Below are 26896 nucleotides of genomic sequence, written 5' to 3'. Positions count from 1 at the left end.
ATCTGATAAGAGGGAACAGGTCTCCTTCTTTTGTCTGCTTGTTTTTTTACTTGGGCTTGGTAGAGTTTTAAATGGTGTTGTACCTGTTTTTGAATCTCCTGTAACTCTTTATGGTGTTTCTGTACTGATGGGACTCTTGTGGATGTCTGGGACTGTTAGACCTGACAGCCTTAGGGTGGTCACCCCTAACTTTTTGCCTACCTCCCTCCACTTTTTGAACACTGTTTTTGCTGGTTTCTAGACTCTGCACACTATTTGATTTACTTATAAGTCCCTAGTAGAGTGCACTATATGTGCCCCGGGCCTGTAGATTAAATGCTACTAGTGGGCCTACAGCACTGGTTGTGCCACCCACTTTATTAGCCCATTTACCTTGTCTCAGGCCTGCCATTGCAAGGCCTGTGTGTGCAGTTTCACTGTCACTTCGACTTGGCATTTAAAAGTACTTGCCAAGCCTAAAACTCCCCTTTTTCTACATATAAGTCACCCCTAATGTGTGCCTTAGGTAACCCCTAGAGCAGGGTGCTGTGTGGGTAAAAGGCAGGACATGAACCTATGTAGTTTACATGTCCTGGTAGTGTAAAACTCCTAAATTCGTTTTTACACTACTGTGAGGCATGCTACCTTCATACGCTAACATTGGGGCTGCCCTCATACATTGTTGAAGTGGTAGCTGCTGATCTGAAAGGAGTAGAAAGGTCATGTTTAGTATGGCCAGAATGGTAATACAAAATCCTGCTGACTGGTGAAGTTGGATTTAATATTACTATTTTAGAAATGCCACTTTTAGAAAGTGAGCATTTCTCTGCACTTAAATCTTTCTGTGCCTTACAATCCACGCCTGGCTGGGTTTAGTTGACAGCTCCTTGTGCATTCACTCAGACACACCCCAAACACAGGGTACTCAGCCTCACTTGCATACATCTGCATTTTGAATGGGTCTTCCTGGGCTGGGAGGGTGGAGGGCCTGCTCTCACACAAAGGACTGCCACACACCCTACTGGGACCCTGGCAGACAGGATTGAACTGAAAGGGGACCTGGTGCACTTCTAAACCACTCTTCGAAGTCTCCCCCACTTCAAAGGCACAGTTGGGTATAAAACAGGGCCTCTGCCCTACCACCTCAGACACTTCCTGGAGAAGAAACCTGAACCAGAACCTGCACCCTGACAAGAAGAACTGCCTGGCTGCCTAAAGGACTCACCTGACTGCTTTCTACAGAGGACTGCTGCCTTGCTGTTGTCCTGCTGTCGTGCTGCTCTCTTGCTTTGCTGCAGAAGTGCTCTCCAAGGGCTTAGATAGAGCTTGCCTCCTGTTCCCTGAAGTCTCAGGACCAAAAAGACTTCTCTCTTGCAACTGGACTCCTTGTGCGGCGAAAAATTTGACGCACAGCTTGTTCCACTGTGAAAAATTCACTGCTCGCCGAACCGGAATGACGCCGCTCGACTTCACGAGGAAAATATCGACGCAGCGCCTGTGGTGCAACCAGAACTTCGACACACGGGCCACCTGGACAACGCCGCCCGACTTCCAGAGAGGAAATTGATGCAGTGCCTGCCGTGAGGGAGAAATTTCCCCACATCGGCCATCAGAATGACGCACAGCTGGTCAACAAGCCCAGGATTCCACGCACAGACCCCGGGGCATCTGAAAGCCCCGCGACCCAAAGAGGAGACCCGTCCGCACGCCGGAAATCGATGCAACGTCTTCCCCGCGTGAAAAATAATGACGCAAGTCCGTGTGTGAAAGGGCGAAACCGACGCACACACCATTTTCCACGCATCTCCTCCTCTGCGGCCCTTTGCGGAGATTTTCCACTCCAACCAGGTACTTTGTGCTTGAAAGAGACTTTGGTGGTCATTACAACCCTGGCGGACGGTGTTAAAGCGGCAGTAAGACCGCAAACAGGCTGGCGGAAAAAAAAGGGAATTATGACCGTGGCGGAAACCGCCAACAAAGACAGCCACTTTAACACTCCGACCGCCACGGCGGTACAGACAAGCAGCGTGGCGGTCACCGCCAACAGACAGGCGGGAGACAAAGTACCGCCCACAGTATCACAACCTACCAATCCGCTACCTTTTCCGGGGCGGATTCACCGTAGATAAAAACACGGCGGAAACAGCCATTTCAAAGGGAAAACGCTCACCTCTACACACTCCACGAGGAAGGAGGGCACCATGGAGCCGGAACTCCAAATACTCCCTGCGATAGTCTTCCTGCTCCTGTACGATGATCATCAACGCCAGCGCCGAAGAAAACGGTGAGTACTGCACCTACGACATAGGGGAGGGGGGAGGCAAAAGTCAGAGACACACACACGCAACACCCCCACCCCCACCCTGACCCTCACCCACTACAACGCACACACCAATGCATATCCAAACATCACACTAACAACCCCCAACCCCCCGGAAGAATGCAAAGACAAAAGGAAATGTGTGCAAGCATTGTAATGTATAAAAATACAGTAAGCTAATATATACAGATATATATACACATTCAACAAAATATACATCACGATTAGTAGTGCAGGTATGCACCATTCAATGTCCGTGGACCACTGGGCCCAAAATGCATGTGCTAGGCCCACACTAGATACCTGAGCAAAATGGAGAGAACACTGCTGGGGCATCAGATCGAAATACAACAGGCACCTCAGGGGGAAGGGAAAGGGGGGCACCTCAGCCGGATGACAGCACCACGTCAGACCCACAACGGGGCTCCATGCCCATTGATGTATCCTGGGGAGTGCAAAGCCACAGTCTCTCAAGTCTCACAATTGGGTGGTTTGCCCACTGCTTTATCCTGGGGAGTGCAAAGCCACAGTCTCACAAGTCTCCATAGTGGGTGGTTTGCCCACTGCTTTATCCTGGGGAGTGCAAAGCCACAGTCTCACAAGTCTTTTCAGTGGGTGGTTTGCCCACTGCTTTATCCTGGGGAGTGCAAAGCCACAGTCTCACAAGTCTCCATAGTGGGTGGTTTGCCCACTGCTTTATCCTGGGGAGTGCAAAGCCACAGTCTCACAAGTCTTTTCAGTGGGTGGTTTGCCCACTGCTTCATCCTGGGGAGTGCACAGTCACAGTCTCACAAGTGGATGCCTTTCTCCACTGGTTCTGGAGGGGGACAGGTGCCCAGAGAGCTTCATCCTGTTAAGGACTGAGGTAGTGGATGCTGTTCTCCACTGGTTCTGGAGGGGGACAGGTGCCCAGAGTGCTTCATCCTGTTAAGGACTGAGGTAGTGGATGCTGTTCTCCACTGGTTCTGGAGGGGGACTGGTGCCCAGAGTGCTTCATCCTGTTAAGGACTGATGTAGTGGATGCTGTTCTCCACTGGTTCTGGAGGGGGACTGGTGCCCAGAGTGCTTCATCCTGTTAAGGACTGAGGTATTGGATGCTGTTCTCCACTGGTTCTGGAGGGGGACTGGTGCCCAGAGTGCATCACTCTCCCCGTGACGGTCCCAGTTCCGTCACTGCCCCTGCCGCACATGGGCTACCGGTGCTTGAGTTGGCGGTGCTTGCCCTGTTCAGCGGTGCTTGCCATGGCGGTCTTTGCCCTGTTCAGCGGTGCTTGCCCTGTTCAGCGGTGCTTGACTTTGCTGTCTCTGACCTGTTCAGCGGTGCTTGCCATGGCGGTCTTTGCCCTGTCATGGCGGTCTTTGCCCTGTTCAGCTTGCCCTGTTCAGTGGTGCTTGACTTTGATGTCTCTGACCTGTTCAGCAGTGCTTGCCATGGCGGTCTTTGCCCTGATCAGCGGTGCTTGCCCTGTTCAGCGGTGCTTGACTTTGCTGTCTCTGACCTGTGCAGCGGTGTTTGCCATGGCAGTCCCTCATTGCCCAGCGGGGCTGTGGCTGCCGGGGCCCTCCTGGGCACTGACTCTGGCGGTGTTCTCCTGACCAGTGACGATGGGACTGCCCTCCTGGGCACTGACTCTGGCGGTGGTCTCCGGACCAGTGACGATGGGACTGCCCTCCTGAGCACTGACTCTGGCGGTGGTCTCCTGACCAGTGACGATGGGACTGCCCTCCTGGGCACTGACTCTGGCGGTGGTCTCCGGACCAGTGACGATCGGGCTGGCGGAGGCCTCCTGGGCAGCGGGGATGATGGCGGCCTTACCCGCCGTGCTGCTCTTCCCAGACTTTGGCGCTTTCTTCTGCCCCTTCCCCACCTTGGGAGGAATCACAGCTTAGTCGACACTCCCCCCGGGACCCTTGTGAGCGGCTTTGCCGGCTGGAGTCTTCCCCCTATCTCGTCGGGCACTGTCCAACTTCTGGTGCTTCACAGGGGGGGACTGGCTGTGCTTTGGCTCTGTGCCACACTGGCTGCCCTGGTGCCCGGTGCACTCCACATACCTCTAACAGGCACCACTGGTACTGGAGATTTTTTGGCTGAGGTGCTAGTATGGGACCTATGAATTGGAGGGGGGGTGGTGGGAAAGAGGTCAACGTTGCTCAGGAAAAGTTTCTGACGAACACTGGGACGGGTAGCTGGAGGGGGTCTGGGAGAGGAGGAAGAGGAGGTGGTTGTAGGAGGTGTAACTTTTGATGATTTGGGTGCAGGTGCATGTCCTGGAGGCTGTCGTGAGGTGGATGGATGTTGGGTGTGTGTGTGCCTGCGTTTGTGTACTTTGGGAGGGGCATCACAGACACACTGGGAGAGGACACAGGGGACGTGTAAATGGTAGTGGGGGTGGTGAGTGCAGGTGAGCGGGGTGTGGTGGTGGGTGTGCTGGTGCGAGTCCTAGTGGCTGTAGTGGTAGTGCATGCAGGTGAGAGTGTAGATGACACTGGGAGAGAGGAGGGAGACGACGAGGAAGGGGACACAGTGGAGGCAGTGGATGTTGCTGTGTGTGTATGTGGGTGATGCTTGTGTGAGTGCCTGTGGGATGTGTGGTGCCTATGTTTGCCTGAGCTTCCCTTGTGTGTTGACGTGTGTGCAGGCTGGTCTGATGGTGTGCTTGGGATAGGAAGAGGTACAGGGGATTGGGTCTGGGTGGAGGAAGTTGGAGGGGGGAGGCTAGACACAGGGACAATGGCTGCCATCAGTGCTGAGGCCAGAGATTGCAGGGTTCGATGATGGGCAGCCTGACCAGAATGAATGCCCTCCAGGAATGCATTAGTGTGTTGCAACTCCCTTTCTACACCCTGGATGGCATTCACAATGGTAGAATGCCCAACAGTGAGTGACCTGACGAGGTCAATAGCCTCCTCACTGAGGGCAGCAGAGGTGACAGGGGCAGGGGCTGAGGTGCCTTGGGTGAAGGTGATGCCCACCCTCCTGGGTGAGCGGGCATGGGGCGAAGGCTGAGGGGCTGCTGGGAGGGCGGTGCTGGTAGGGGGGGTGGCGGTTGGGGAGCTTCCATCGGAGGACGAGTCCGTGTCGCTGGTTGCTGATCCGGTGACCGCCGTGAAGGTCCCCTCGCCCTCCGTCCCACTGGTGTATTCGGAGTCCGTGGTGTGGCCCTCCATGGCCATGTGGGATGCAGCCCCCTCGTGCTCCGGTGCCACTGTACCTCCGCCTGATGATGCTGATGCACAAAAGAACAGGGAGAGCACAAAAAGGGGGGGACGACGACAGAAGAAAGACAGGTTGAGTGCATGACTTACCGCTACCGTTGGCGGACAATACAGACACAGCAGCCCCCTGCACTACGCCGTGCTGTTGGGCTCTACAGATGCAGTTCCTGGGATATGGCCTACATGGCTATGGTGGACATTTGCACACATAGATGACACAGGGGCATGTATACCTGTACTTGGCACTCTACAGAGGTGGGGTGGAGTGGCACATGGCCTGCATTATGGAGGGGCCTAGCCTACGGAACTCGCCCTGGCCTAGGGAAACCCACAGCCCTCCTCCCCCACCCAGACCCCTCCAGGGCGCGCAAAGTCAGCTGAATGAGAGTGTACTCACCCCCTTGTGTCTGCTGTGATGCCCTTAAGCGCCCATCCATCTCAGGGTAGGCCACCGCCAGGATCCGGAACATCAGGGGGGTCATGGTGCGACGGGCACCCCTCCCACGTTGGGAGGCCATCCCCAGCTGAGCCTCCGCCGTCTTCTTGCTCCAGCGGCGAATGTCCTTCCATCTTTTCCGGCAGTAGGTGCTCTGTCTCTGGTGGACCCCTAGGGTCCGGACGTCCTTGGCGATGGCACGCCAAATATCCTTCTTCTGGTGGGCGCTGACCTACATGACATGTACAGGGCAAGAAGAGAAGTCATTACCAACTGCACCGTCGAAGTGAGTGCGCCACATCCCTGCCCTTGCCATGTGGCACATGCATTCACAGTCCTTCATGCTCATAGAACTCTCCCCCCTTCCTTCTTACGACCAGCCCTCTCCACCCAGGCATCGCCCATACAACTTGCACCCTATGTACTCACCTGTTGGTCTGGAGGACTGTAGAGTAGCGTGTACTGGGGGAGGACCCCGTCCACGAGCTTCTCCAACTCCTGTGCAGTGAAGGCAGGGGCCCTTTCCCCAGACGCACATGCCATTGACTCTCCCAGACCGAGGTCACAGCAGCACTTGCAGTATAGGTCCTCTCCTGTCAAAGATCAGGTATCGAGTGATTCAACAGATAGAAAATGGCGGTCACGTCCGCGGCGGTGCGTATCATCACCACCGGCGCAACTTGTCATTGGCTCCTGGGACCCATAGGGTCCAATGTTAACCAATGCAGCATTGCGCAGCGGTCTTCGACCGCCTACCGCGACGGTGTACAACGCCAGCGCAGTTACCTCACATCCCATTGTCCCAGTTTAGAGGTCAGGCAGCCGCCATTTCAGGGCCCACATGGCTTTATTTTCAACTGCGTCACACATACCTAGGCCTGGACTCAACACTCTTACAGACAACTTTTTGGATTATGTTTCGTGTTCGGTGTAGCTGTGGGTAAATACCTCTGAGTTGCTTGACTCTGTGGTCGCTTTTGTCCTTCCTAGGCACCATCAGCTGGGACATGTGAGGAGATGGCGGAATCCTCCGGTGTACCGACTGCTGGTGGACCTGTTGACAATGGAGGAGCGTCATTTAATCATCACCTACAGGTTTGACCGTGCCACAATCCAGGAACTGTGTACCCAGTTGGAGCCAGACCCGATGTCAGCAATCCGCCATCCCACAGGAATCCCCCCTCAAGTGCAAGTGCTATCAGTGCTCCATTTCCTTGCAAGTGTGTCATTTCAAACCACAGTGGCCATGGCATCAGGTATGTCCCAGCCTATGTTTTCCAACGTGTTGTCCAGAGTGTTGTCTGCCCTGCTGAAACACATGAGGAACTACATCATTTTCCCTCAGGTGGAGGATTTGGCTACAGTTAAAGGTGACATCTATGCCCTTGGACATATCCCTAACTTCATAGGTGCCATTGATGGGACCCATGTAGCTCTGGTCCCCCCCACAGGAGTGAACAGGTGTACAGGAACCGGAAGAGTTATCATTCCATGAATGTACAGATGGTATGTTTGGCAGACTAAGTTAAGTTGGAGGTGAGCTCCCACTTGCAAAAATTTAAAATGCTGAGCACAATGCTTCAATGGTGATTAATTCGCAAAGTCAATAAAAGTTCATTTCCAAAACTTTTTTATTTTGATTACAAAAGTGGACTTCCTTGAGTTGAAAAAGAAGAAGGGGAGAAAATAAATCCCAAAATTAACTACTTTGTCGTCCAAGTCAAGTTGGTCAAGATTGAAAAAGGGTGAAGAACAATGTTCGATGGAGGACAGCCAACACGTGTTTCACCCCATTAGCAAATTAGCGGGGGCTTTCTCAAGGCTAGTTCAAAACATAGTAACAGACTTCAGACATCAATAGTCTCCATTGTCGGTGCAAATCTGAAAGCGCAATAAGCGCATGAAGAAAACGGCGAAAACGCGGGACCTGTCGGCGATTTTTTCGCCGTTTTCTTCATGCGCTTATTGCGCTTTCAGATTTGCACCGACAATGGAGACTATTGATGTCTGAAGTCTGTTACTATGTTTTGAACTAACCTTGAGAAAGCCCCCGCTAATTTGCTAATGGGGTGAAACACGTGTTGGCTGTCCTCCATCGAACATTGTTCTTCACCCTTTTTCAATCTTGACCAACTTGACTTGGACGACAAAGTAGTTAATTTTGGGATTTATTTTCTCCCCTTCTTCTTTTTCAACTCAAGGAAGTCCACTTTTGTAATCAAAATAAAAAAGTTTTGGAAATGAACTTTTATTGACTTTGCGAATTAATCACCATTGAAGCATTGTGCTCAGCATTTTAAATTTTTGCAAGTGGGAGCTCACCTCCAACTTAACTCAGTACCTAATTATTTGGGAGGTTTAGGGTCCAGGCCTCCGGTTGGGGCTCTCACAACTTCAATCAACTTGGCAACTCAAGGAAGTCAACTGGCTGGACCTTTTCTTCTTTTTCCCTGTTTGGCAGACTAGTACATCTCCCAGGTAAATGCTATGTTCCCTGGCTCTGTGCATGAATCCTACATCCTGCGGGATAGCAGCATCCCTTATGTGATGGGTCAACTCCAGAGGCACCGGGTGTGGCTATTAGGGGGCTCTGGTTACCCCAACCTGTCATGGCTACTGACCCCAGTGAGGAATCCCAGGACCAGGGCAGAGGAACGCTACAATGAGGCCCATGGGCGAACTAGGAGGGTGATCGAACGCACCTTCGGCCTCCTGAAGGCCAGGTTCAGGTGCCTGCATATGACAGGTGGTTCCCTATTCTACTCACCAAAGAAGGTGTGCCAGATCATCATCGCCTGCTGTATGCTTCACAATCTTGCTTTGCGACGCCAGGTGCCTTTTCTGCAGGAGGATGGTCCAGATGACGGTGTTGTGGCAGCTGTGGAGCCTGTGGACAGTGATGAGGAGGAAGCAGAGGAAGAAGACATTGACAACAGGGACTCAGTCATACAGCAATATTTCCAGTGACACACAGGTGAGAACACTTTCTTGACTACTACAAGTACTTTCACACTTCTACCTCTATCCTGTCTGTCAATTTCAACCAGTATTTGGTAACTGAGTTGTACATTTCCATTACAGTTTCACAGGTGTGGTTACTGAGTGTCATCTGCTTGCATCCCTCATGGACTTGTGATGTGTGACATATGTATGTTGACATTACTATTGAGAGCGGATTTTGTCACTGTCATAGCTAATACACATTTTCTAAATCACTGACTGACTCCAGATTGTTTTGTGGTTCAAGGGTGTTTATTGAAGTGCTAATTATTGGAGGGGGTGGTAAAATGGTGAGGGGTGATGGTGGAGGAATGTCCATGGCAGAGTCTAGTCTATTAGTCGCACCGGTGCACTGCCCATATGGGCATAGGAAGTGGAGCTGGGGCAGTTCCAATATGGACAGGGTTACAAAGTGGGACAGTGGGATGACAATCAGGGTGGTCTCATTTCTTGGCGGGGGTCTTGCCATTGTGCTCTGTCCTGTTCCTGGCTCTCAGGGACCCCTTGCGGAGTGGTTCTCCATCTGCAGGGGGTGGGGTGCTGGGGTGGTGGTCCTGTGGCGGGGCGTCCTGTCCACTAGCACCGGTGGAGGTGGTGGGCAGTTCATCGTCCATGCTAGTGTCAGGGGCCCCTTGGAGTGCCACGGTGTCCCTCATGGTGTTCTGTATGTCCTTCAGCAACCTTATGATGGTGCCCAGGGCGGAGCTGATGGTTCCGAGTTCCTCCCTGAAGCCCAAATACTGTTCCTCCTCAGGCGCTGGGTCTCCTGAAACTTGGTCAGGACCGTAGCCATCGTCTCCTGGGAGTGGTGGTATGCTCCCATGATGGAGCAGAGGGCCTCGTGGAGAGTGGGTTCCCTTGGCCTGTCCTCCCCCTATCGCACGGCAGCCCTCCCAGTTCCCCTGTGTTCCTGTGCCTCCGTCCCCTGGGCCGTGTGCGTACTACCACTGTCCCCAGGTCCCTGTTGTTGTTGGGGTGGGCGGTTATCCTGGGTTCCCTGTAGTGGTGGACACACAGCTGATTGACATGTCCTGGGTACGGAGGTATGGGCCCGCTGGGTGGGTGCTGTGCTGGTGTTTCCAGAGGATGGAAGGTCTGTGTTGGGCTGTGCCTGTGCGAGGGGAACCGACTGTCCTGAGGCCCACAATGGTCTGGGCTGGTCATCTGAATCCAGTTGGCCAGAGCTGCTGTCATCTCTTTGGGCCTCTTCTGTGGGTGGGGTGGAGATGTCTGGACCCTCCTGTCTGGTGACGTTAGGTAGTGGTCCTGCAGGGGTGTAAAAGTATGATTATTGCATGTGTCTGTGTCATGGTGTGCAATGGGTGGGTGAGCGTGTACCCCAGTGCAAGCATTCCTGTGTGGGGGCTTGTGTGATGATGGTTGAGGGGGGTGTTATGAGTATGTGCAGTGGGCATGCTTTAGTGAGGGGTGTGCATGCTTTGTTGTGTCATGCAGGGCTTGGTGTTGGGATGTGTGATTTGTGTTATTAGTACATTAGTGAGGAGTTGGAGTGAAAGGGGAGGGGGTGAGGGTGGGGGTGTGTGATAGCATGCAGGTAGGGTGGGGGATACAATAGTTATGATTTGACTTACCAGTGTCCATTCCTCCACCGACTCCTCCGAGGCCCTCAGGATGCAGAATAGTCAAGACCTGCTCCTCCCATGTTGTTAGTTGTGGGGGAGGAGGTGGGGGTCCGCCGCCAGTCCGCTGTACCGCGATGTTGTGACTGGAGACCAGGGAACGCACCTTCCCCCGTAGGTCGTTCCACCTCTTCCTGATGTCGTCCCGATTTCTTGGGTGCTGTCCCACTGCGTTGACCCAGTCGACTATTCTTCGCCATAGCTCCATCTTTCTTGCAATGGAGGTGTGCTGCACCTGTGATCCAAATAGCTGTCGCTCTACCTGTACGATTTCCTCCACCATGACCCTGAGCTCCTCCTCGGAGAACCTGGGGTGTCTTTGCCGTGCCATGGGGTGGTGTAGGTGATGTGTGGGGTGGTGTATGTGGTGATGAGTGTGGTGATGTGTAATGGTGTGTGGTGTTTTGTGCGTGGATGTTGTGTGGGTGATGGTGTTGTGTGCCTCTGTGTGGTGGGGTTGTCTATTCGGTGCTCTCTCTTTGGCCTTCGTCAATAATTTTTGGTCGTAGGGGTTTGTGGGTGATGTGGGTGTGTGTTTTATATTGGTTTGGGTGTGTGGGAGTGCTGTTTGTATGTGTATCAGGTGTGTGTAATTCGAATTGTCCAATGTGGCGGTGCTTTGGAGATGTGTGTTTATTTTGAGCGTGGCGGTGTGCACCGCCAATGGAATACCGCGGTTGAAAGGCTGCCGCGTGGATTTGTGGGTCGTGATAGCATGGGCGTGTTTCTGTTGGCGTGACGGTGGAGGTTTTGTTTTCTCCAGTATATCACTGACCTTTGGTGTGGCGGACTTGTGTGTGTGTCTGAATTTCGGAGGATTCCGAGATGTGGGTCATAGTAGCTGTGGCGGATTTCCCTAGCCACGGCGGTGTATTGGCGGTCTTCTGCACGGCGGTAAGCGGCTTTTACCGCCAATGTTGTAATGACCCCCTTTGTTTGTTTTTAAAAGACTTAAGACACTTAGGGGGTTATTCCAACTTTGGAGGAGGTGTTAATCCGTCCCAAAAGTGACAGAAAAGTGACGGATTTACCACCAGCCGTATTACGAGTCCATTATATCCTATAGAACTCGTAATACGGCTGGTGGTATATCCGTCACTTTACCGTCACTTTTGGGACGGATTAACACCTCCTCCAAAGTTGGAATAACCCCCTTAATGTCACTTTCCAGTGATATCTCTACATTTTCTTATTGCATCTTTTATCGTTTTGACCTGCAAATATCCAGATAAATATTATATATTTTTCTAAACACTGTGTGGTGTATTTTGTGGTCCTATATTGTGTTATTGTACGATTTATTGCACAAATACTTTACACATTGCCTTCTAAGTTAAGCCTGACTGCTCAGTGCCAAGCCACCAGAGGGTGGGAACAGGATAATTTGGAATGTGTGTGCCAACCAAAGACCCCATTTCTAACAGGGACCCAGTTATAGGTAGCATTCTTGGGTACAGACCAAACATGGGGATATTCCTGTAGCCATGTGGACACTGTTGTTATATACAAATTCAACAAGAGGTAAAGCATTATTCCACTCAGTAGACCATGTGTCAATGTAACATCTCAGGATCTGGTTCAGCGACTGGTTGGCATGTTCCGTCTGCCCATCTGTTTGTGGATGATATGCAGAGGACAAGCAGATGTCCATACTGACAGAGGAATAGAAGCTACACCAAAACCGTGATACAAATTGGGGGCCACGATCGGAAACAATTGTGGTGGACAACCCATGAAGCCATACAATGTGTTCGACAAACAAATCAGAGTGCTTGGAAGCTGTAGGGAGGCATTTTAATGGAACAAAATGAGCCATTTTAGTTAGGTAATCTACAACCACCCATATGACAGTGTGTCAATTGGAAGCTTGGAGATCAGAATTAAAATCCATACTTATGATATGCCATCGGGCCACCCGAATTGGCATGGGAAGTAACAATCCTGTGACTGGAGTACGTGGGGTTTTAGCCCGAACACAGGTGGAACAAGTCTGAACGTAGCTTCTGACATCCTGCAAAAGTGTGGGCCCACCAAAACCATCTTTGACAGAGATCTAATATCTTTTTCTCACCCGGGTGACCTGCGAGGACAGAATCATGTCCCCAATGTAACACTGTATCCCTCAATTTTTTGATAGGTACGTACTGATTAGCATGATATAGTAAACTCTCTTTTTCATACACATTAGATGAACAGGGAACCTTGTTTTGGGCTACCCGTATTTTATCAAGGAACTCTTGGGAAGTGCACACAGCCACGGTTTTTCGTGGGGTAGAATGCTTCCGACCTGTTCTAGCGCAACATCAGAGGGGAAACCCATCCTAGACAAGGTGTCTACCTTTTGTTGTGTAGTACCGGGCCTATAGGTGATTACGAAGTCAAACTCGTTAAAGAATAAAAACCAGCGTAATTGACGAGGTGTCAGGGCCTTGGTCGCTTGAAAAAACTGTAAATTACGGTGATCTGTGTAAATAGTTACGGTGTGGACAGCTCCTTTTAGGTGGTGACACCATTCCTGGAAGGCAAGCTTGATGGCCAGAAGTTCCCGCTTCGCCACTGTGTAATTTTGTTCTGCAGGTAGCAATTTCTTTGAGAAGCAAGTTACTGGATAGAAATGCCCAGACTCAGGATCTCTTAGGGACAAGACACCACCCACTGCCATTTGGGAAGCGTCTGCTTCCACGAAAAATGGCTGAGCCGGGTCGGGATGATGGAGAATGGGTGGTCCAGTGAATGTGTTTTTAAGATGTTGGAAGGCTTTCTCAGCTTCTGCATTCCAGAGGAACGTAACCCCCTGTAGCCGGGTTTCCACGACCACGCCTACTTCGACCGCGGCCTGGCGCCTTGGCCGCGTCACTATGGATCACCTCGCGTGTCCCCAGGTTTCCATGGAAACGCCGGCTGACGCAGACGGGGTAAATTTCCGGAGCCCGGGGAGAAAAGAGAGGATGGACTCTGGTGACGAGAGGAAGGAGGAGTTCTCCTTGAAGACGCCGACAGGGAGAGACGCGAGAGGGATGCCGAAAACAGAGAGCGAAGATCCACAAGTCCTGGGAACCCGTGAAGAAGGGGGAAATCAGACCCCCAAGACGAGCGCTTGCCGCCACGATCCTGGTGGGTCGTGGCTGGATGAGGTATGGTCATTGTTGCAAGGACAGGGCAGAACGATACCATCACTAACTAAAGGGGAAGGAGGAGAAGGAAGGGAGGGAAGTGCAGAGGAGAGCAGAGGAGAGCATGTGTAATAGAACCCGGAGGGAAGAAAAGGAAGACATTAAACACTAATCTCTACGGGGTCAGCACTAGCGAGGTGTTGAGAGTCACTAGTTTGATTTTGTCCTGATATAAGCTCACTACCGGCCTTCCTTTAGTCACTTACCCTATTCCTCCACACTTCCCCTGCATGAGTACACATAATCAACCCCAAAATACCCCAAAAGACTTACCTTCGTTTCCTGTTATGTTTATCTTTCCTGTTTCACCTAGGAGATACAAGTGCCGCCACCCCTGGAAGACATAGAAGAAGAGCGACAGGGACAAGACAAGACAGAGAAGAGAAGAGAAAAGTACCCGAGCAACCAACACCACTCAGTACCAGTTATTATTACCACCTTTAATACAATAAAACCCTTGTATATACACTACGTACTTCTCCGACTCCTCAGTACCGCCTATCCCCACCACAGTGGTGTCAGAGGTGGGATTTAACATAACAGGCGGTACCACGAACAAGATAGGATGGGGGAAAAACCCACGCTGGAAGATATGGTCAAACAGTTGGCAGAAGGACAATGACACCTCCAATTGGTATGGGAGGCGCAGCAACGGGAAGCAAAGGAAGACCGGGAGGCTCTTCAAAACGCCTTGAAGAGTCAAGCCACCATTATGGCGAACAATCAGTTGGTCCATGAGACCGCACTTCAGAAATTAACCGACACTATCGCTGGAAGTAAGGTACACCCTAATGTCCCAAGCTCAGTCCTACAAAAATTTCAAGAAGGAGAGGACCCTGATTCCTTCTTCACCAATTTTGAACTGTGGCCTCCTCAGCCCAATGGCCGGAAGAACGCTGGGGACAATATGTTGCGCCACTCCTGACGGGGATCCTTCAGACTGCATACCAGGCCTCAAATCCAGGGGGTACCACTCCTTACAAAGATATTAAGGCCCGTATTTATACTCCGTTTGCGCCGAATTAGCGTCGTTTTTTTCGACGCAAATTCGGCGCAAAACTAACGCCATATTTATACTTTGGCGTTAGACGCGTCTAGCGCCAAAGTATTGGCAAAGAGCGTCATTTTTTAGCGTGAACGCCTTCCTTGCGTTAATGAGATGCAAGGAAGGCGTTCCCGTCTGAAAAAATTACGGCGACGCAAATGCGTCGTATTTATACTCCCGGGCAAAAATCACGCCCGGGAGGTGGCGGGTCAAAAAACCCCGCATTTGCGCCACATTTTAACGCCTGGGTCAGGGTAGGCGTTAAGGGGCCTGTGGGCTCAAAATGAGCCCACAGGTGCCCTCCCCTGCCCCCAGGGACCCCCCCTGCCACCCCTGCCCACCCCAGGAGGACACCCGAGGATGGAGGGACCCACCCCAGGGACATTCAGGTAAGTTCACGTAAGTATAATTTTTGTTATTTTTCATTTTTTTTTGGGTGGCATAGGGGGGCCTTATTTGTGCGCCCCTACATGCCACTATGCCCAATGACCATGCCCAGGGGACATAAGTCCCCTGGGCATGGCCATTGGGCAAGGGGGCATGACTCCTGTCTTTACTAAGACAGGAGTCATTTAAATGGCGTCTGGGCGTCGAAAAAATGGCGCTAATCGGGTTAAGACGATTTTTTAGCATCAACCCGACTTGCGCCATTTTAAGACGCCCTAGCGCCATTTTCCCCCTACGCCGGCGCTGCCTGGTCTACGTGGTTTTTTTCCACGCACACCAGGCAGCGCCGGTCTGATTGCGCCGTCTAACGCCATTCCATAAATACGGCGCCCGCATGGCGCTTCAGAATGGCGTTAGACGGCGCAAATTTTTTTGACGCTAAACTGCGTTAGCGCAGTTTAGCGTCAAAAAGTATAAATATGGGCCTAAGGGTAGTATTTTGGAGAGAGTGGGACACGATACCGAATACTATAGGATGAAATTCCGAAAGGTGAAATGGGGACAGAGTGAGGACCCTCGCACCTTCTATTTCAGAGTAAAAGACCTGGGTCTCAAATGGCTGGGGCCCTTAGGGACCGACCGAGAGGATATTATCAAAGCAGTTATCCTTGAACAATACCTGGATTCGCTCCCCGGCAGTACTAGGAAATGGATTCAACAACACCCCAAGATAGACACAGAACTGGCGGTAGACCTAGCCTGTGCATATCACAGATCCGTAGATGTCAAGACTTTAGGTAACTGGATTAATATAAAACCTCCTGTGGGGCCTTTCAAATATCCTCCTCGTCGAATAGTGGAAGAGCCAGGGCCATCCAGACCCAGAGAACCAAACCCCATGCAACAGCCCCAATGTTTTAGCTGTGAGGAGTGGGGACATATAGCGAGAGTATGTCCGAGAAAAGGAGACCGGGGTGAACCGATGGAAATAGGGGTCACCCGGGGTAGAATACTATGCACAGGAAGGAGACATCATCAGTTCAAGCTAACCCTCAAAATAAACGGAACCGCAGTAGAAGCTCTGATTGATTCAGGCTGTAGCCAGTCGGTAATCCGTAGTGACCTCGTAAACCACAGGGAACCAAACCCGAGTCAATGGGTTACTATTTGTTGCATTGATGGCGATAAGATGAATTATCCATTAACCTTGATCAGGTTAGAATGGGGGGACTTCCACGACTTCCTTCCTGTGGGGATTATGGACAGATTAGTTGAGGACTGTGTCATTGGTACAGATTATATCCACTTCAATGATCTTCTAGAAAAAGCCAAAAATCAGGGGCCCTCTTCTCATTGGTGGTCGGAAGCACCCTTTTCCAACAGTCACATTGAGAGCTCCCCGGTTCGCACAAAATTGTCTAGGAGGGAGAGAAGACAGGAAAAATACAAGTACCAGATCTCGAGACCCGAATCGTTGCCAGAAAAGTTAATAGCCAGTAATGACAATGCCACCATCTCCTTCAGAGCTAGCCAACGCGAGGACCCTACCCTATCTCACGCCTGGAAAACCGCTAAAACGGAGCCCGCAGAAGAGGTGGGTCCTTATTTTCTAGTCCATAAGATCCTGTTATATAGAATTACTTCCTCCGCCCAAGGAGAAAAGAGACAACTAGTGGTACCAGAACCTTATCGGCAGCAAGTTCTTTTTTTAGCCCATAATCAACCGGGGGGGGGGCATTACGGTCGAAACAAAACGGAGGAATACTTATTAAGGAAATTTTATTGGCCAGAGGTGTATGCTCACATCAGAAAGTATTGCACACAATGCCCAAGGTGCCAACTAATAGAACCAGGAGCCCTAAGGAAGGCCCCTTTACAACCCTTACCCATCATCGAGATCCCCTTCAGCCGTGTGGGAATGGATCTGGTAGGACCCTTATTACCATCCTCCAAGGGCCACACCTACATACTGGTCTTGGTAGATTATGCTACCAGATACCCTGAGGCGATCGCCTTATCCAGCATGACCACTAAAGTAGTGGCACAGGCCATGATAAACTTCTTGTCCAGAGTAGGATTTCCCCAGGAGATCTTAACAGACCAAGGTACTCCATTCATGTCCTCCCTCATGAAACAAATATGCAAGATGCTAGGGATCACCCAGATAAAAACCTCTGTATACCATCCTCAAACTGATGGGCTCGTGGAGCGCTATAACCACACAATCAAAAATCTGTTGAGGAAAACAGTAGAAGACTCCGGAAGGGACTAGGACCAGAAACTTCCTCTGGTTCTCTATGCCATTCGAACTCATGAACAAGCCTCCACCGGTCACAGTCCTTTCGAGTTAGTCTTCAGTAGACAACCCCGTAATTTGCTTGATATGGCAGTAGAAAGGTGGGAAGAAGAGGGGGAGGAAGAAAAACCCCTGTTAGACTATGTCAACAATTTAAAAAATCACTTACATACGGTCTGGGAGGATGTGCGGAAACACCTTGAAAAAGCACAGACAAAACAAAAGGCGTACTACGATCAGGGGTCTAGGTTGAGATCCTTTGATCCTAATGATCAAGTCTTGATGATGCGACTTACTTCAGATAATAAATTATTAGCTAAATGACAAGGACCCTACCAAGTAATAAAAGCCGTCTCCCCTGTCACATATCTTATTGAACTTAATCAACAACCAAAAAGGACACAAATATACCATGTCAATTTATTAAAGAAATGGGAAACACCGGAAGACGGCCACATTGTTTCTGCTTCCGGCTTCTTAATTACTCCAACTCCGGGTCTAGAGATGAACCTGTACCCCCACGAGACTGAAGACCTGTGGGAAAAACAAGTTGTAAATGAGTCCCTCACGGAATCCGCGAAAAAACAACTACATACCCTGTTACAGCGACATTCCCTATTGTTTTCGGGAAAACCAGGGAAAACCACCCTTATACAACATTATATCAGAACCCCAGAAGGTAAAACAGTCCGCCAACGACCATATAGAATTCCCGAAGCTCGTAGACACCTTATTGAATCAGAAGTAGAGAAAATGCTAGCCTTAAAGGTTATCGAACCGTCCACAAGCCTGTGGTGCTCACTGGTGGTTTTGGTTCCTAAACCTGATGGGTCGGTTCGGTTCTGTATCGACTTCCGAAAATTAAATGACCTGTCCCTCTTTGACACATATCCTATTCCTCGAGTAGATGAGGTGTTAGAGAAATTAGGAAGGGCCCGATATATGTCGACTTTAGATTTAACGAAGGGGTACTGGCAAATCCCCCTTGCCGCAACCGACAAGGAGAAGACAGCCTTTGCCACCCAGTCCGGCCTGTATCAGTTTACTGTCCTACCCTTCGGTCTCCACGGGGCGCCCGCTACCTTCCAGCGCCTAATGGGTCGGCTCTTAAAACCGTTCCAAGCATATGCAGCAGCCTACCTAGATGATATTGTGATTTTTAGTGACTCATGGTCTGAGCATCTCCACCATTTAGAGACTGTGGGGGTCATTCTGACCCCCGCGGGCGGCGGTCGCCGCCCGCCTGGAGGGAGCCGCCATATGGCCGCTCCGCGGTCGAAAGACTGCGGAGGCCATTCTGGCTTTCCTGCTGGGCTGGCGGGCGACCGCCAGAAGGCCGCCCGCCAGCCCAGCGGGAAACCCCTCCCCACGAGGAAGCCGGCTCCGAATGGAGCCGGGGGAGTGGGTATGTGCGATGGGTGCAGTGGCACCCGTCGCGTATTTCAGTGTCTGCAAAGCAGACACTGAAATACAAAGTGGGGCCCTCTTACGGGGGCCCCTGCAGTGCCCATGCCATTGACATGGGCACTGCAGGGGCCCCCAGGGGCCCCACAACACCCCATACCGACATCCTGTTCCTGGCGGGCGACCCGCCAGGAACAGGATGGCGGTATGGGGTGTCAGAATCCCCATGGCGGCGCAGCAAGCTGCACCGCCATGGAGGATTCTGCAGGACAGCGGAAAACCGGCGGAAGACCGCCGGTTTTCCTGTTCTGACCGCGGCTGAACCGCCGCGGTCAGAATGTCCTGAGGAACACCGCCAGCCTGTTGGCGGTGCCGCCGGGGTCGGAATGACCCCCTGTGTTCCATGCCCTACGGGAAGGGGGACTTACAGCCAATCCAAAGAAATGTGATTTAGGGAATACCCAAATCGCCTATCTCGGCTACCTTTTTGCTAACGGGAAACTGCAGCCGCAAAAAGATAAAGTGGAAGCCATATTGACGGTACCAGTACCTAAAACAAAGAAGGAACTACGATCCTTCTTAGGTTTGGTGGGGTATTACCGGAGGTTCATCCCCCAGTATTCTACAATTGCCTCCTCTCTCACCGACCTCTTACGGAAACAGTACGCCTCTAAGCTGCCCTTCTTCAACGACTCCCAGTTACGCAGCTTTGAGCTCTTGAAACGGGCCCTCACAACCAAACCTGTCCTTGCTTGTCCCGACTTTTTTAGGTCCTTCCATTTGTATACGGACGCCTCCAACGTTGGTTTAGGTGCGGTTCTCACTCAGCCCGACGTTGATCAGCATGAACATCCCATTGTCTTTATAAGTAGAAAGCTACTTCCTAGGGAATGTCACTACCCTGCTATCGAGAAAGAATGCCTGGCTATTAAATCAGCCATTGATAATTTGCGGTATTATCTCCTGGGTCGTCCCTTCATCCTTTATACTGATCATGCCCCGTTGACCTGGCTAGCCTCCCATAAGGACACGAATTCCAGGGTGTTACGATGGTTTCTGGAGCTCCAACCCTTTACCTTTCAGGTCTGCCACATTCCTGGCTCCCAACAAGGCCCAGCGGACTTCCTTTCCCGGTTCCCCGACTTTTCGGTCCTCTACCAGTCCTGATCATGGGATGCGGAGTGTAGCCGGGTCTCCACGACCACGCCTACTTCGGCCGCGGCCTGGCGCCTCGGCCGCGTCACTATGGATCACCATCACCTTCCATGGAAACACCGGCTGACGCAGACAGGGTGAATTTCCGGAGCCCGGGGAGAAAAGAGAGGACGGACTCGGGTGACGAGAGGAAGGAGGAGTTCTCCTTGAAGACGCCGACAGGGAGAGACGCGAGAGGGACGCCGAAAACGGAGAGTGAAGATCTACAAGTCCTGGGAACCCGTGAAGAGGGGGAAATCAGACCCCCAAGACGAGCGCTTGCCGTCACGATCCTGGAGGGTCCTGGCTGGATAAGGTACGGTCCTTGTTGCAAGGACAGGGCAGAACGACACCATCACTAACTAAAGGGGGAGGAGGAGGAGGAAGGGAGGGAAGTGCAGAGGAGAGCATGTGTAATAGAACCCGGAGGGAAGAAAAGGAAGACATTAAACACTAATCTCTATGGGGTCAGCACTAGCGAGGTGTTGAGAGTCACTAGTTTGATTTTGTCCTGATATAAGCTCACTACCGGCCTTCCTTTAATCACTTACCCTATTCCTCCACACTTCCCCTGCATGAGTACACATAATCAACCCCAAAATACCCCAAAAGACTTACCTTCGTTTCCTGTTATGTTTATCTTTCCTGTTTCACCTGGGAGATACAAGTGCTACCACCACCGGAAGACATAGAAGAAGAGCAACAGGGACAAGACAAGACAGAGAAGAGAAGAGAAAAGTACCCGAGCAACCAACACCACTCAGTACCAGTTATTATTACCACCTTTAATACAATAAAACCCTTGTATATACACTACGTATGTCTCCGACTCCTCAGTACCGCCTATCCCCACCACACCCCCTTTTGTAGGAGATGAGTTATGGGACACACCACGGTAGAAAAGTGGGGTATAAATCTCCGATAAAAGTTTGCGAAGCCCAAAAACTGTTACACTTTCTTGATGGATCTTGGGGCTACCCAATCCAGGATGGCATATACCAGAATTCTATGGTTGTGGCATGGAAAACATACTTTTCCAGCTTGGCGAAGAGATGATGCTCACAAAGCCGTTATAAAACTGCTCTTACATGCCCTATATGTTCCTCAGTCAAAGACCAATAAATCAAAATGTCGTCTATGTATACCACTACACAGATATCCAGAAACTCCTGCAGCACCTCATTGATGAAAAATTGAAACACTACAGGAGCGTTACAACAACTCGAAGGGTATCACTGTGTACAAGAAGAGTCCGAATTTAGTTCGGAAAGTCATCTTCCACTCATCCCCCTTCATCACTCGGATCAAGTGGTAGGCGCCCGAAGGGCGAGTTTAGTATAAATAGTCGACTGATGTACCTGATCTAAAAGCACCGGGATCAACGGAAGTGGATACCGATTTTTATGGTCACTTTGTTTACTGCACGATAATCTATACAGGCACGCAGCTTGCGATTCTTCTTGGACACGAAGAACAAAGACAACGATACTGGTGACGTTGAATGACAAATGAAACCCTTAGCCAATAGATCATCCAGGTAGTCTTGCAGGTATGGATTCTCAGGCTCAGAAAGAGCATACACCCTACTACATGGTAGCGTTATCCCTGGAAGCAAGTCTATACAACAATCATGTGACCTGCGTGGTGGCAGCCAGGTGGCCTTCTGTTCATTAAAGACATCATGGAATTCTTTATATGGTGCAGGAATGGCCAGTGTGCCGTCCGGCTTGATAGCCGTTCTATATGTGGACCCACAATGCAAGGGTGTCACTAGTAATGGTTTGTCTTGGTAATAGGAGTGCCAGCAATGTTTAGAGTCTAATGTCACTGTCATTGGCGCCCAGTCAATTTTGGGATTGTGTAACTGAAGCCAGGGTATCCCCAAAATGGCTCCAAATAAAGGGGTATCTATGAGGTCAAAGTGAATTTGTTCTGTATGGTTGTTTGCACAAAGCATGGACAAGGATGTTGTTTGATAAACGATAAGCCCAGAGGACAATTCGGAGCCATCACAGCTCTGACTGGTTCAGGGATGTCTTTTCTGACAGTCATAATATTTAGGGTTTTAGCCAAACCCAAGTCTAAAAAGTTTCCAGTAGCCCCAGAGTCAAGCAATATGGGAATGACCTTACGAACCTGAGGGGACGACACTAACGTCACAATAAGAGTTAGATGTCGAGGTACTGGACTGGTGGTATTAGCCAGAAGATGTGAGACCATATTGAAAGAAGCACTCAATAAAATGGTCTCAGAGGTTATGGAGCCAGTTAGTTTTCCACCTGGTCAGGAAGAGAGAATTCAGGCCCTGTTACCGCTCCTATGGCTTTCTTTGGAGTAGTAGGCTTGTTGGGACATTCCCAAGCAAAATGCCCTGCCTTACCGCAGTATAAACACAGTTAAAAAAAATATCCATGTTCTTTCTCTTCCTTAGATAGTGGGCCCCGCACTCTGCCAATTTGCATGGGCTCAGGTGTATAACAAGTGGGAATGGTGGACTCCTTTTTCTCAGTTTTGAGCACCACTAAGAGTGTGTCACCCCAGAATTTTTCTCCCTTATGTTCAGGTCAATGAACTCGGAACACTTCATAGGAGGTTCCACAATTTGGCTTGAACATCCTTAAGATCGTCCCAAAGGCCACGACAGAAGAGGGAGGTCCTCTTCTCCTTCGGCTACTCAGTCTCTGCCACCAACCGATTGAAAGAGGTGATATAGGACAGTAGATCCTTGTTTCCCTTGGCGCAAATTCAGCAACTCATTGTCACTGGCTTGCACGAAGAGGTGTTTGGCGAACAGTTTCCGCAAGGCTTCCTTGAACCGATTGAAATCATACAGTATAGGGTCATTGCGCTCCACCAGCGGAATAGACCAATTAGCTGCATTACCTTCAAAATAGATAATAAAAGCTTCCTTTGTAGCATTGTTGGGGAATGCAGCTGCCCTGGCACTGGTTAAGAAAAATGTTGAGCTTGGCACTATATCCAAAAAACCTTTCTGGAAGAGCTAAGGGCACAGGGGTTGGTGTTGTGACCATTACCTGCATGGGTTGTGTGGTGGAAGTCGTTGGGCCTGAATCGGGTCTAGGAACATGATTAGACAGGTCAAGCCGATGGGCCTGTAGTACTGGAGCTCTTTGTTTTAGTTTGACTCCTCCCCAGGGGGTGTCATGTGGTTTATACCGCTGTAGTTCAGTGTGCAACTCCAGGTTCTCTTGCTTTAAGGAAAGAACTTCCTTCTGTAATCCTGCTAGGGCCCTAGTCAAATCTAATAAAGATAGAGCATCCTGATCAGCTTGGAAAGCCTGTGCTAAACCTTTGAAAGTACCCATTGAGGAATACATCGCCCAGGCAGCTCAGTATGTTGTGGTTTGGCTTTATGTCGAGACGGGGCCACTCACCTGAAAAGCAGGATGTCTGCAGGGATGATGGTATGCCCCCTGACCTCCTGGAACACCTCTTTGCACTTCCTGGTGGACACAGAAACCTCAGCAGGTGTCTCAAAAAGAAAGGGGGAGTGGAAGAGAAAGAGACAACACACTGCTACGTCTTGCCGGTCCTGCCAGGCACCCTGTATCTTTGGGGGGGCAGGTCGGTGTTGACAGAGTGATAGTAGAGTTAGTGCACTCAACTTCCTTGAAACTGAGGGGGTCATTCTGACCTCGGCGGTAAAAGGCCCTTACCGCCGGTCAGAAGTCCGCCATTCTACCGCCGCGGCCGCGGTAAACCGCCACGGTCATTCTGACCACCAACTGTGAAACCGCCAAAAATCCGACATCCAAGGAAGGCCGCCTCATCCGCGGGCAGCGGAAAACTGGAGATGACCAAACCTCCACCGTCACGCCAACACAAACACGCCCATGCCATTCTGACCCACAAATCCACGCGGCGGTCTTTCAACCGCGGTATTCCATTGGCGGTACACACCGCTGCGCTCAAAATACACACACAGCTCCAAAACACAGCCACATTGGACATTTTGAAATACGCACACGTGAGACACATACAAACAACACACCCACACATCCAATCAACTATAAAACACACACCCACATCACTCACAAACCCCCACTAGTTGGAAATCGGAGCGAAGGCGAGAGCGAGAGAGATAGAGATAGAGAGAGCGAGCACAGCAATAGAAAACCCCAACACACACAGGAACCCAACTTCATCACCCACACCACATCTACGCACACATCACCACATATCACCACGCACATCACCACAAACACCACCCCACACCTCATCCACACCACCCCATGGCACCCCAAAGACACCCAAGGTTTTCGGACCAAGAACTCCGGGTCATGGTGGAGGAAATCATGAGGGTTGAGCCCCAGCTCTTCGGCACACAGGTGCAGCACACCACCATAGCAAGGAAGGCTGAGCTATGGCAAAGGATCGTAGACAGGGTCAACGCTGTGGGACAGCATCCCAGAAATCGGGAAGATATCAGAAAGCGATGGAACGACCTACGGGGGAAGGTGCGCTCGATAATCTCCAGGCACAACATCGCTGTGCAGAAGACTGGCGGCGGACCCCCACCCACTCCACCCCAATTCACAGCATGGGAGCAAGAGGTGGTAAACATCCTGCATCCTGATGGCCTCGCTGGAGTACACGGAGGAATGGACTCTGGTAAGTCGAATCTCAACTACTTCACCCCCCCCAACCACCAGCATGCCAACCCCCCCCTCACCCCCAATCTCAACCCCCCAGCACACAACCTCCCTGCCAATGTCTCACCAGCACAACCCACCCTAAACAACACCAACCCCTGAATGCCAACACAAACCATAGACAGCCACCACCAAAGCATGACCATTGCACATACCCATACACCCCCCCCCCCAAACCCTCACAACACCTCCCACAAGGGAATGCCAGCACTGGGGGACAAGGGCACTCAAAATGCATGCCATGGCACACACAGAAAAAATAACCATACTCCTTTACCCCTGCAGGGCCCGAATGCCAACACACCGCCACGGAGGGTCCAGATTTGTCCATCCCACCCCCAGAACAGGCCCCCATCGAGGACATCAACTCTGTCGACCTAGAACCTGACGACCAGCCCGGACCATCGGGGACCTCTGGACAGTCGGTTCCCCACACACAGACACAGGCCACAGCAGACCCAAACCCCTCTGGGAACACCAGCACAGCTCCCACCCAGCGGGCCCATGCCTCTGTCTCGCGGACGCGTCAATCTGCAGGTGTGTCCGCCACTACAGGGCACCCAGGCTGACCCAACACCCCAACAACAACAGGGACCTGGGGGCAGTGGTAGTGGGCACACCGTCCAGGGGACAGAGGCCCGGGGAAACAGGGCAACTGGGAGGGCTGCTGTGTGACAGGGGGGGGAGGACAGGCCCAGGGAACCGACTCTCCAAGAGGCCCTCACCATCATCATGGGAGCATATCATCACTCCCAGGAGACGATGGCGACGGTACTGGCCAGGTTCACCGAGATCCAGGCACAGTAGGAGGAACGGTACATGGGGTTCAGCAATGAACTCAGGAACATCGCTACCGCTATGGGGACCATAGTCCAGGCCCTTAACCGGATAGAAACCACATTGCGGGACCATGTGGCACAGAAAAGGGCCCCTGTCACTAGCCAGGAACAGCCTACCACCTCCGCCGGCGCTAGTGGTCAGGAGGCCCCCACAGAACGACGGGCCACCAGAACCCCACCTCCTGCTGAAGAACAACCACCCCGCAAGAGGAACCTGAGATCTCAAAGGAAGACAGAGTAGGATGCCAAGCCCCCCGCCAGCCTAATATCCCCCGGATGTCATTCCACTGTCCCACAGTGTCACCCTGTCCAACCTTGAACTGCCCCTGCTCCATCCTTCCACAGGCATATGGACAATGCACCTGTGCGACCGAGAACTGGACTCTGCCATGGACATAACTCCACCCTCACCCATCACCGTTTTAATATCATGTACCAATATATAGCACTAAAAATAAATCACTCATAGCACAGAAATCATTCGGGAGTCAGCCTGTATTATTTACAAATGTATAACACATTACTTATCAATAATGTTCTGTTATTTATGTGTGGACAACATACCGATGTCAATAAGCATTAGTCCATGGGCTAACCAAGCAGAAGTCACGCAGTGGGTCATACAGCACTGAAAAGGGAAGGGAAAATCAAACATCAGTTTAAAAGAACTGGGGGGAAATACACAAAGTAAAGATGCAGGGGGCTTTCAGTAAATGTTAAATGGCGTGGGTGATTCCTACCTGTGTGCTATTGAAAATACTGTTGGATAACTCTGTCCCTGTTGTCTGGGTCGTCCTCTTCGTCTTCCTCCTCTTCACTCTCCGCAGGCTCCACAGCTGCTTCAACACCACCATCTGGACCATTCTCCTGCAGGAAGGGCACCTGACGTCGCAATGCCAGATTGTGAAGCATACAGCAGGCCACGATGATCTGGCACACCTTCTTTGGTGAGTACATCAGGGATCCCCCTGTCATATGCAGGCACCTAAACCTGGCCTTCAGGAGGCCAAAGGTTCTTTCAATGATCCTCCTAGTTCACCCATGGGCCTCATTGTACCGTTCCTCTGCCCTGGTCCGGGGATTCCTCACTGGGGTCAATAGCCAAGGCAGGTTGGGGTAACCAGAGTCACCAATTAGCCACACACGTTGTCTCTGTAGCTGTTCCATCACATAAGGGATGCTGCTATTTCGCATCACATACGCGTCATGCACTGACCCAGGGAACATGGCATTCACATGGGAGATGTACTGGTCAGCCAAACAGACCACCTGGACGTTCATCGAATGGTAACTT

The sequence above is a fragment of the Pleurodeles waltl genome, chromosome 2_2 (genome assembly GCF_031143425.1).
Source record: "Pleurodeles waltl isolate 20211129_DDA chromosome 2_2, aPleWal1.hap1.20221129, whole genome shotgun sequence".
Classification (NCBI taxonomy): domain Eukaryota; kingdom Metazoa; phylum Chordata; class Amphibia; order Caudata; family Salamandridae; genus Pleurodeles; species Pleurodeles waltl.
This window is presented reverse-complemented; position numbering follows the sequence as displayed.